The sequence below is a fragment of the Daktulosphaira vitifoliae genome, unplaced genomic scaffold (genome assembly GCF_025091365.1).
Source record: "Daktulosphaira vitifoliae isolate Bord-2020 unplaced genomic scaffold, ASM2509136v1 Scaffold_4, whole genome shotgun sequence".
Lineage (NCBI taxonomy): Eukaryota > Metazoa > Arthropoda > Insecta > Hemiptera > Phylloxeridae > Daktulosphaira > Daktulosphaira vitifoliae.
The window spans coordinates 5,701,740-5,713,756 of NW_026099575.1; positions in this window are offsets into that span (position 1 = coordinate 5,701,740).

A 12,017-nucleotide genomic window follows, 5' to 3' on the forward strand; every position below is an offset into this window, starting at 1 on the left:
ATATATATATATATATATATATATATATATATGTTATATACATAAATATGTATATAACACAATTAGACAAAGACTATAGCAGTTTTAACGACACTTATTCATTGGTATATGAACAGTTGGCCCGTTTCCATCGTGAATAAACTTTGTTCACAGTGTCCCAATGTTAAAAATAGTAGGTAGAGGAAAATTTTTTTAAATTTTAAAATCGCAATCTTCCCTCAAGAATGACATGACCTTTTTTTGTTCTTCACTTGTTTTTACAAAGTTAAGTTACCTTTTTAGTTTCGATGCGAAGCTCTCACCTTCTCTCAGAAGGTATTAATTTTACTATGATGTGTCTTTTTTTGGGTCTGTTACCACTTGTTCTCAGCTCTCACTGGACCGATTTTGATGAATAATATATCTAAAGATCACAAATCGTATCTAGTTTAATAAGTTACCCTCATAAATTAAAAAAATTTCCCTCGTTTCCCGTAAATAAGAAAAATATTCAAAAATATTACAAATTCATATTTCAGTATTTTTTTACATTTTTTCAATTTTTTTTTTTTTTTGCTTAGAATTACCATCATTTTTTTAAAATTATATGAATCAATTTTATTATTTATAGATACATTAGATGTTTATCATTTGGTTTTTTTAAATTGATATCATGAAATACAAAATTTTATGAAGATTTCAAAAATGGTCTTGTTAATATTGTTCTATGGTAAAAAAACTTATGTAATTACTATTAACATTAAATTTATGAAAAAAGCACAAAATTTTGTTAAAATCATTTATTATATATATTTTTGTATTGATATTGTTGTAATAAATCATTTCAATAGAAATATTAATAATTTCTATGTAACTCTTGATGTTTAAATATATAATACAATTGAAATATTCAAAACTATATTCCTTATAGTTATGTTCTATAGTTTTTAACTAATTAGTAATAACATCAAAAATTAGTAGTTATAGACAAAATCTTATTGCGGGTTTGAAATTAGTACAAAAAGTTAAATAATGATAATAGTATATATTTGAATCTGATACAAATCGTTTCATTATTTTCTTCTCCCTGTGGATAGGGAATGAGAATACTTCCACTGCCCCTCTTCCAGTCGTAAGAGGCGACTAATGTGGTTGTGTCAGATCGACAGCCGGCGAAAATTTTTGTCAAAAAGTTTGAGTAGTCCTGAACAAAACTTAGGCGGATTGTTCCATCTTGAATGTACGCGGGAACAACAAGTGAGAGGAAATAAAGTAGTTAAATACGTCAAGTGGAAGTTTAGGATAAGGGTGGCCGACCCCAAGTAGTTGGGATTAAGGTGAGGAAAAAGAAGAAGAAGATGATGAAAATTATTTTCTGTAAAATTTTATGTCAAACCCTTCAATTTTTATATATGTTTTCCGTAAAAGTAATAACTACTTTATATTTTTTTTTATAAATTCTCTGAGACGATTACAATCCTAAATTATTAAATATCAATCTCATATTATATTTAAGTGCAATTATATATATTTATTTATATATTATATTTCTAAATCATAGAACTACTAATCAGGAATAATGAAGGAAATAAAAATTCATTTTGCTTTTAATATAATCCATCAATTTCTTAAAATAAAACACCTCTAGTGTAGGGCGGACAGTTGTATTGGGTCTCAAGTATCGGCACTACTGTTTGTATGAATTAAAATATTAATAAAAGGCTCAAGATTTTACCAACAGAGTAAAAATTGTTGAAGATTTAGAACTTATTCCAGCAGGTTTATGATTGATTAAAAACGTTAGTTTAAATAGCACGCATATATTTTTAAATTAATTTTCAAAATAATTATGAGGAAGTCATTTTCTAAAAATTTTCTTAAAATTACAAATTATATATTTGTCACTATTATATTTTATTTTAATGAAAATAATTATTAATAGATATAAGTTGGTGATAATTTTTTTTATTTGTTATGCATTACAGTATAATCTAGTTTTCTATTATATTATGTAATATTATATTAGTTAAATTGTATATAAATTAAAAATAATATACTTGTTCTACAAGGATATTTGTTTCTATTTACATAAGTTTTACCGTTATCGAATGAATGGTTACGAAAAGCATAAAGGACAAAAAAATAACGTTCATTTTCATATTTATATTCAAATTAACTATACAAAACATACTATGATTAACTATTTTATCAATACATATTTTTTAATAACTTATTTTTTTAATTAATTAAAATATAATTTCTACAAGGTTTTTAATAGATAAAGAAAAGTGTTTCTTTGTTCTCTTATTTCATTACAGTTGTCTTGTGTGTTATTGAACATCTATTGGTTGAAATAGGGTAAATATAAATAAATGGGGTAGCTGTAAATTCATTATTTCTTTTAAATTATTTACAAGATTTTATTTTATAATAAAAAGTTTTTGTACTTATATGTGTTGTGTCATATTAAATGAAAGTTTGAAATAGAAACTTGTGCATGTATGCAAAAAAATGCTTATATAATTACCTCACTTTACCTTATATTTCAACTAGATATTTCTAAAAACTACTATTCATATCCTAATAATTAGTCGCACAAATTATTTATATTACTGTTGATTTTATTTATCATTAACTGTTCTGTTTCTAGAAGGTTGATTTTGATTTAATGAAATACATTTATAATTATACCATAGATAATTTAGCTCAAAGTCATAAATTATAATTGTCGATGCACAACGAGGTTTTGACTTAATTACAATATGTTTGTACATTTATGACCAATTGCTCCACTCTTTTTTAATGCAAGCAGTCCCGTTACAGCGATTTGGGTAAAAGTGTTTGAAGAGAACGTGGTTTAAAAATAATAATAATAATAAAATCAGAGTACAACGGGACTATTATACGCAGAGGATAAAAAACATGACCGAAACAAGGGCACTCGACTCAGTCGTATGCTTTTATTCTGGTCCATTATAGTCCGTATTACATTTCAATCCCAATTATTATTGTTGTTGTTTATTTGGGACGAAATCGAGTGAATTCCTCGGGGCAGAACGAACGAAAGTCATCGGCCGCCGCTGCACTAGTAGGCGACCACGACGTCAACGATGATTCTTCTGGCAAAACTAACGGAACCCGAACGTTGGTGCCGCCGCCGCCGCATAATAACGGTAATCCGGTCGACCCACTCTCCTAACGGGGCTTCGTCGGATGAACGGTAAATCTGAAACCACCGCGCGCCCCCTTGCCTCCCACCACCACTCCGATTGCCGACCATGACTGGTTGCACTTGACCCGTTAAATTATTATCCCCCAAATGTGTCCTTACTCTTTCTCCCTTTCTCTGTTTCTTTCACTTGGCCGGTGCATACAACACGCCGCGCATCTGTTCCGTGTCGATTACTCCAACGAAAACGGAACAGCTCTCGGCCGCCCAGTGTTTGTTGATGAAAATAAAATCATTACGACATCACGGCGCAGGGTGGACGAGGGGAATCGCAAAATCTTCCTAGTAAGGGGGCGGCCCGAGAAACAACCGTTAGCGTCGCGTGGGAAACCTTTCTACGTACAACGGTACATGACAATAACAACATCAAATATGTACTTTAAGTAATGTGCCGTAGTGCAAACATTGATTTTATGACGATTTTTTATTTATAATAGTTTGGGGGTCACTATGGGATTTGTTCGTTATGTAAACGTCACTGCGTCGAAAGAGCAATCGCACATTATTTACGATCAAATAGAAAAACACTAAACAGTACACGTACTAACAGAATTAATACAGAATAATGTTAGTGGTGTGTTGCGTAAGACTAGGCGGAAACTCTCGGCTATAATTATCAGGAAATAAATTAAAAAATATCCTTATGCAAAACGTCATTGCTATAATTGAAATTCCCTTATGTTATTGGATGGTGTGGAATGTGTCGATACAACAAGTCGTTTGGTTCACTTTAAGTGATTCTAGATAGAAGTTCAAGGGTATTGATAACGACGTTAGTTTTTCATAATTTGCCTAAGACATTTGTAACTTATTGTTATCACCAAAGATCATACTTGACCTTACCTATAATGTTACTTAGCATCGTTAACTAAAAGTTTTACGTTGTAATATTTATATTATTTCAGTAGATGCACATTAATACTTTTAATTTTCAAGCATCCAAATATTCTATTCTACTAACAAAACTTTCAAAAATATTACATACATAAGTAACGCTGCATTGTATATTATATATTTAAAAGGTTTGTTTCAAAAGGGAAGAAGAATTTTTTGTTTTAGTGAAACCTTAATTACTTAAAACAGTCATAACTTATAAATTATTAAAATATTCTATTGGGCAAACTATTTAAATAATTTCTACAAAGTGCATTTAATGTGGCCGAATTTATTCTCAGTATGAACAGATAGTTCATGAAATCAAAAGCATAGGTAGATAATTAAGTAAAATTAAAACTATATTAAAAATATTATTAATTTAAAAAAAAACTAAAAAATATTAAACTCAAAGTCACAAAAAATGAATGAAAAGTCGCGGATACGCATTTCGGATACAATGTTACCACAATCAACGCTAAACACATACTCATGTGTTTATATATGTGTTTTTTAAATTAATAATATTTTTAATATAGTTTTAATTTTACTTAATTAATTAGCCACAAGTGATCAATTTTTATTACATAGGTAGATAGTCAAAAAAATTGTAAGTCATAATTGTTCATTATAAATATATTTTATGAAATTCATGGGGCGCGTTCAAGATAATTTACCTTGTTTTAAAACGTTATTTTTTGAAAATTTTCAAGATAATTTTATTGGTATAATTAAAAGGCGTAGGAATAGATTATTTAAAGGCAAGGTTTGAATACATAATTCCACTTTATTATTATTTTTATCTAATTTGATTACATGTAACAAAAATTTGTATTGTCGGTGTAGAGTTTATTTATTCTGATTATGATTTTTAAGTATTCACTTTTTTATAATTAGTTAAGTAGTTTAAAAATTAAAATTAAATTTTTTTGTATTTTAGGAGGAATGTATAGTATTGTAGGCTTCATATTTTTAATTAATTTTCAAATTATATAAATGTAAAAACAAAATTAAATAGTGTATAATTTATTTATTATTAAAAACGCAAAAACCTATTATTAAATTGACAATTATTATAAAGTTTGACTATTAGATGTAATATTAAAAAATAAAATTGGTGAGAAGAAAAATAATTAATTCAATATCCAATGACGTGAATGAAAAGTAAATGCAATTCCATAAGACTGTCGGTGTCATTTAAATCGTTTTATTACGTTAGCAGCTGTTAACTTACACCTATAGAAAGAATTGCGTTAGTCTACAACATATCTGTTTGATGCTTCCAAATTTTGACTTTTTTTTTTTATCAAAATAAAAGTCAAATAATAACAAAAACTCGTAATATAAAATTATTTCATATTTAATTAAGCTTAGGAGTTTTTTCGTACAGATTACAATAATTTTTTTGGTGTTAAAATAATATAAGACAAAGGTAGAATAATTTCATTGACTGATCGATGTAGTAATATTTTTCTTAAATATGTTATCATTTACTTTCCAATACTTGTTACAAATATTTATAATACTTAATACGTGTTAAGTTTATTACTGATAGTTTAAATTGAAAAATTATGGTTCATGCAAAAATATAAGTTTTTAAATTTAAATTGCTTTACATCACACTATTGTTTAATATTGATTTAATAAGTGAGAATAATTAATTTTAACATGTTTTATGTACAACAATAACTTTACAATGATGTATATTTATAAATTGTTTACATAAAGACAACTTATTCAGACTTAGATCATAGATCAACAATAATGGACATTGATGTAAAATATACTTTTAGAATCGTATTTAAACAGAGATAGAATAATTGACGTATCATAAGTATTTACAGTACATTTCAAATATTTTTACAGAGATATATTCAAGAACAAATACTTTTTTATCTTCATTTGGATTCACATTTAATATGAAAATTGATAAATGTGCACCATCATGAAAACAAAACTTAATATTTTCTATAAATGATTATTAGTGTTTAATTAGGCAAATAATTTGTACAGTTACAAAATATCAAGTTCTATTAACCATTTATTAATGAACCAGAGAGTATTAAAATTATAAAAATCATATTTTTATGATTTTGAAGATTCTATATAGATTTCGTGATTTCATCAGATAAACATCATTACACGCTAACATTTATATTATTTAATAATTTGCTAATGTATTTATACTTTAAAATAGATAGAAATATAAAAATATTTTAAAATACTCGAAATAAAAATTACTATAATAGCATTTTAAATACTTTATTAGTATTTAAATACATTTACTTAAATACTTTACAAGATTGACAATGAGTTACTCATAGTGATCATTTTTTTAATATTTATTTTGATAAAATGTTATTCAAAGGATTATGAATTTTTAATATAAAGCTTATGATTTTTATACTGTTTAAATTTGTTTAACTTTGTATTGGTATGCTAAGTTTTAAATATAAATTAAATAAAAAAGTTATCACTAATAATAGTTATTATTTAGTTGTTTGCATTTGATAATAATTCATTTATTTAATAAGATGTCTTGTAAGTAAATACAAATTTTTATTTTCAAAAAATGAACTGATAAATTTTTGTATTTATTACATAATGCTTAAAGCCGTTAGGTTATTTTAAATAAATATATGTGTATTTATCTACTCGGTTGTACCAACGCTGAAGTATAAAAATTAATGAATAATATTTAGATGAAATGTAATTGAATTTTTAGGCTAATTTAATATAAAAAAATTAAAACAGAATATTTTAAGTGTAAAGAGAAACAGATATTACACATATAATAATTTTTACTAATAAAAAAACAAAAATACTACATTACACGTGTAGAATAATTAACAAGTGCATTTAAAATGAACTTTGAGCATTTCTGTGTATGCGTAATAATCAAAGAAAGTGAAGAAAGCAAATATAAATGCATAGTCAGCACATTGTTATTATTAGATGTGTAAACGTGTATTTTTCAGTAGTATTTGATCATCAATACTTATTGCAACCGATAAGCTTGAATATTATCACAAATATGAGTTTTCATTTTCTTATAACTCCTTTTTTAATTATACATGGTTACTAAAATAATAAAAATTTTCTAGGGGTTTTTAAACTCTCTAATATAAGATTCCTTTAGTATGCAAAGCTATAATTAATTTTGGAAGAATATTTTTAATTCGAAATTCTATAAGTGTAATATTTACGTTAGATGCGTTTTATAATATATTCAGCTTATTCTTGTTAATAAATTATATTTAATTAAATATTGTTCTAATTTAAATTTTTATTTAAAGAAAAATCATTGATAACGTATCGTAAATAAGTTATTATTCTTATTAAGTTTAATAGTAAAAATTTGGTTACATTTAACCTGAAAACTGTATTATAAAATATGACATAATACAAATTGGGTTTTGCATTTGTTTCTTTGTAAAATGAAATGAATATATATATAAAAATGTTATTCACGTAGTTTATGCATCACACTGTGGCCTTAATGTTGATATTCAATTATTTTGAACAATTTATTTCTATTTAGGAAATTTAGTTTGATGATATAAAGTAAATTTAATTATGGAAATACATGAAAATGTTTACAATCCTTTGTTGTAGTGAAGAAAAGCTCAATACGACAATTTTAACGTTTTTAATATTACCGATTTTCTGGATCAAGCAAGTAACTATCTTTTTACATGACACTCTAAGGTTACCGGGTTTGTACATAGTATAAATACACTTTTATTTTGATAGTTTATTTCATGAGTCATTAAATTAATGATTACTCATTTATAGTAGGACAATGAAGAAATTTATAACGGTAGTATCACAATACAAAAAAGATTATGTCAACGAATCATATTGTGAATGATCATTACTCTGATTTGTTTTTAATGTCGACATACAGTTATAATACCTTAATAACTATAATTTTTGATAGTTAAACTTTATTCCATTTTACTTCAACGGTTCAATTTGTTTCATTGTCCTTAAATTTTGTATTATATACATAGTCAATTTCTATAATATAATGTTTCAAAATAATAAAAAAGTTCAATGTTGCTTGTGTTTAGATAATTTTATAAAGCAATATTTGAAAATTTAATTATGTTATATTGTTTAAACGCTAGTACCAATTTAAGACCACATTTTCTGAGGTGAAGTCACTTTTAATAGCTACCCTGAGCACCATTTTTTATTTCAGTATTGCAAAATACATGTATCAAATATCATTAGGGTAGCGTACTACAAATAATGTATATGTTTTCTTTAGTGAAACATGAACAAAATTAAAATATATTTAAAACACGGTCGATAAAATGTAGAGGAGTATTCATAATGATATAATGATATTTATAATAATAATAATATTTAAAAATTGGCAGAATATATTATAATTATTATTTGAATTATATTATATTCAGTCACTTTTTACTGGTCATTCGGAAATACTTTTTTTTCTCTTAAATTTTCAAATTAAAAGCGTACAACAATAAATGTACGGTGAGAGAGTTGGTTAAAATTTTTTATAAATTCCATAATCATTTTTAAATAAATATATATTTTTATTGTATATTAACTGGCCATAGCAAGAATGTGTTATAATCATAATATAATAGTTTTAAGCTACGATTATTTCAATCGACTTTTTCAAGTTAAGCTAAATTTTTTATAACATAATTATTATCCAAATAAGCTATACTCATTTTCATTGTGTAGTTAAACATTTTAATAAATGGTTTTATGTTTGATTAAAATATAATACATTTTACTTTTGTCTTGAATATTATATCTTAAATATTCTTGTTTTTAAAACAATGATTAGGTTAAGAAAATAATAATTATACTATTTATAATTTGATCGTAAAAATTGACCTGTTTCTTTACAAGAAGTGAACGCTGTAAGTCGATAATCGTTACCGGTTTTTAACAATGCAATGAACGGTTGTAGACGCATAAGTATCGATTTATAGTGTTCAAGCTTTGTATGAATGTTTATTTAATCATCTCCTTTAAACTTAAAAGACTAGGGTTGTTACGTCTTCAATGTCTAAAAGTGTTTTAAACGTATTTATAAAGCCAATAATTTAAAAATTTACATTGGTTATTTAAAAGTTTTTAACTTTTTACTTGTTTTAAATAGATTATAAATAAACATGTCTTTAACAACCCTATAAAAATACATATAATTCACTGGAATATGAATAAAATGAAATATAAAAATTGTATTCTAATCTGATTGTAAAAAAAATAGTGTTACTATTTGAAAATAAAAGTAAATGATAGTAGAAATTAAATTTTTCTTACAGAGTAGTTTAACAAAGAATCATTTTTTTTGTTATTGCAAAAAATGATTAGCTCTTAAATTTTTAAAAATATTTTGTGATGAGTAGTTAAGGAATTACTCTGTATATTTAGATTTAGACAAATAAAAATCTAAATAAATACTAGTTAATAAGATTTTAATTGAAAATAATTACTTGCAAAGTAATTAACAAAAAAAAATTAATAAAAATAAAAGAAAATTTAAATTGCTTTATTCGATGATAGTTTTTTAAAAATAGACTATTCGATAAATAAATTAATATATCACTTGCAAATCTAATGAATATTATAAAATTAATCCATTTATTTATTGCAATTTAAGATTTATAAAAATATTTAAATTTATTTTGTATAAAAATATATATATATATAAAATGATTTTTACACAGACTTTATGTCTATATTAACTTAATATTTATAAATTAAAATAAAACAGTTAGCAGATATACATTACACATTTAAATAAAATTTTAATGTGAAATAAATTGTTTGTATGTAAACATAAAAAAACTGCACTTAAAAACGACAGTAAACAGTAATAAAAGATTAAACATGTGTTTTGAAAGTAAAACACAACATATTTTTTATCACTATTATATTTCCAAATAATGCAATCAAAATCGAATGAGAAAAAATTATTTAGTTTTGCATTGATAAAGAATGTATACAGTTTTATTAGTATGAAAGAATAGCCTTTATTTTTACTTTTAATACTTAAAAACTTTTTTCATTCTACCTTTGAAACAACAATTTCGATAGATCTTTTTCTTTGATAATTTAAGGGAAAATATATATATTTTTAAATATTGAAAAGATTATTTATACAGGTAAATTTCTGGAGCTTTGATGATATGTCATTTTATTAATATCTAAAATATATATGATATGAGATCACAAAAATAATAGAAAGTTGGGTCAAATACCTCAAAGGCGTAGGTTGAATTCGTTTTTTTTCCTGTTTCCTTACGGGTCTCATTTTACCTTTTTTTTTGTTGATAGTTTTTCATTTTTGGTACTTTCTTTTTTCATTTTTATGAAATAACACATCCTCTGCCCTTTTTCGTGATCAACACTTCTTTAGTTGCGTAACAGTTAACAGGTACAAGATACCCATGCGATGTAAGGACCGTTATTAAGCGGTAAGGTACAAAGTAAACACTTATTTCCTTATATTATAATAGTAAACGCAGTACGTGATCTTACCTAGGAAGCCTCACATACATTTTTTTGTCAATAATATTCCTGTTAAGATCTAAATTCAATAATCTAAAAAATTAATTATTGGATAATTATCCAAGTAAATTACTTTTTTCATTTAAATAAAGACCGCAGTAACAAGGGCCATCAGTCCTAATATATTACTCATGATTAGTACATTTATACATCAGAGTCATTTATGCATTGCTTATCCTACGTATGTTCAAATATAATTTATAATACTATTTTCCAAGTAAATAAAGGTCGCATTGGCAGAAAATATATCTTGGAGTTAATTGATCATAATTCAAAATAATAATACTATTAGAACTTAATCCCATTTTTAAAACTCTAATCAAAAATTTTTTTTTATTATTTAACTATCGTTTTTCCATAATTTTTATAATTGTATATTTACTTAAAAATACAAAATTCTATTTTTTAGTTACCCTTGGGTATTTTATTATACTTTAAAAAGAAATAAAACAGTTTGCCAAAATTATTGAAAAGAAAAATTAAGAATTACAGTTTTAAATAAAATAAGGATAAAACATTTTTATGGACAAGGCTATGTAATGATTGAAGAGTAAAATATTTTACCCCTCATTAAAAAATATGGACATGAAAACACTGAAAATGTATGTGTCATTCGTTAAAACTCATTGAATGGTCTTTTCGGAGAATAGAGAGATTTTTAATAAAAACTAACTACTTATAAATAAAAATTTTACAGTAATGATCAATGAAATAAATTTTCTGACATTATTTTTTAATAACAGCAAATAACTTATTGTTATTTTATTTACAAGGTTATGAAACATATCACTTAGGTCAAAGACATCTGCTAAGTTCAGTCATTAAATACGCCCTTTCAAATCATTCGAGATTACAAATCATAGTTATAAATATGTTAATAATATGGACTATATAAAGCAATTAAATAACATAAAAAATGTCTAGTTATAAAGACAGTCTACTAATTATAAAAACCTGTAGTTATCATTAAAAAAAATGCAAAGTGTAACGTATAAGATAAAAAATAATATGATAAATTTTATTGACGTGGTTCGTTTTGTCTTGTTCATTTATTTCTTAAGGGTCATTGTTGCTACTTAAATTTTAATGTAAAGTTGGAAAGTATTTAACCATAATTCATTCAACTACTTACAAAATAAAAATAATTTCGTATATTTTTTCTTGGCTTTTTTTAATGACAAATATTTTTTGATTAATCAATTATTAAGTATTTTTTAGTGTGGGTGTCAATTTTATATATTTAAATAACAATATATACAGAGTGTTCAAAAAGTAAAGGAACAGGTCAATTGTTACAAATAATGAAAACAATAGAAACCTGTTTCTTCATTTACTGAACACTTTTATATATAAGCATATTTAACTAGCTTATAAGTAG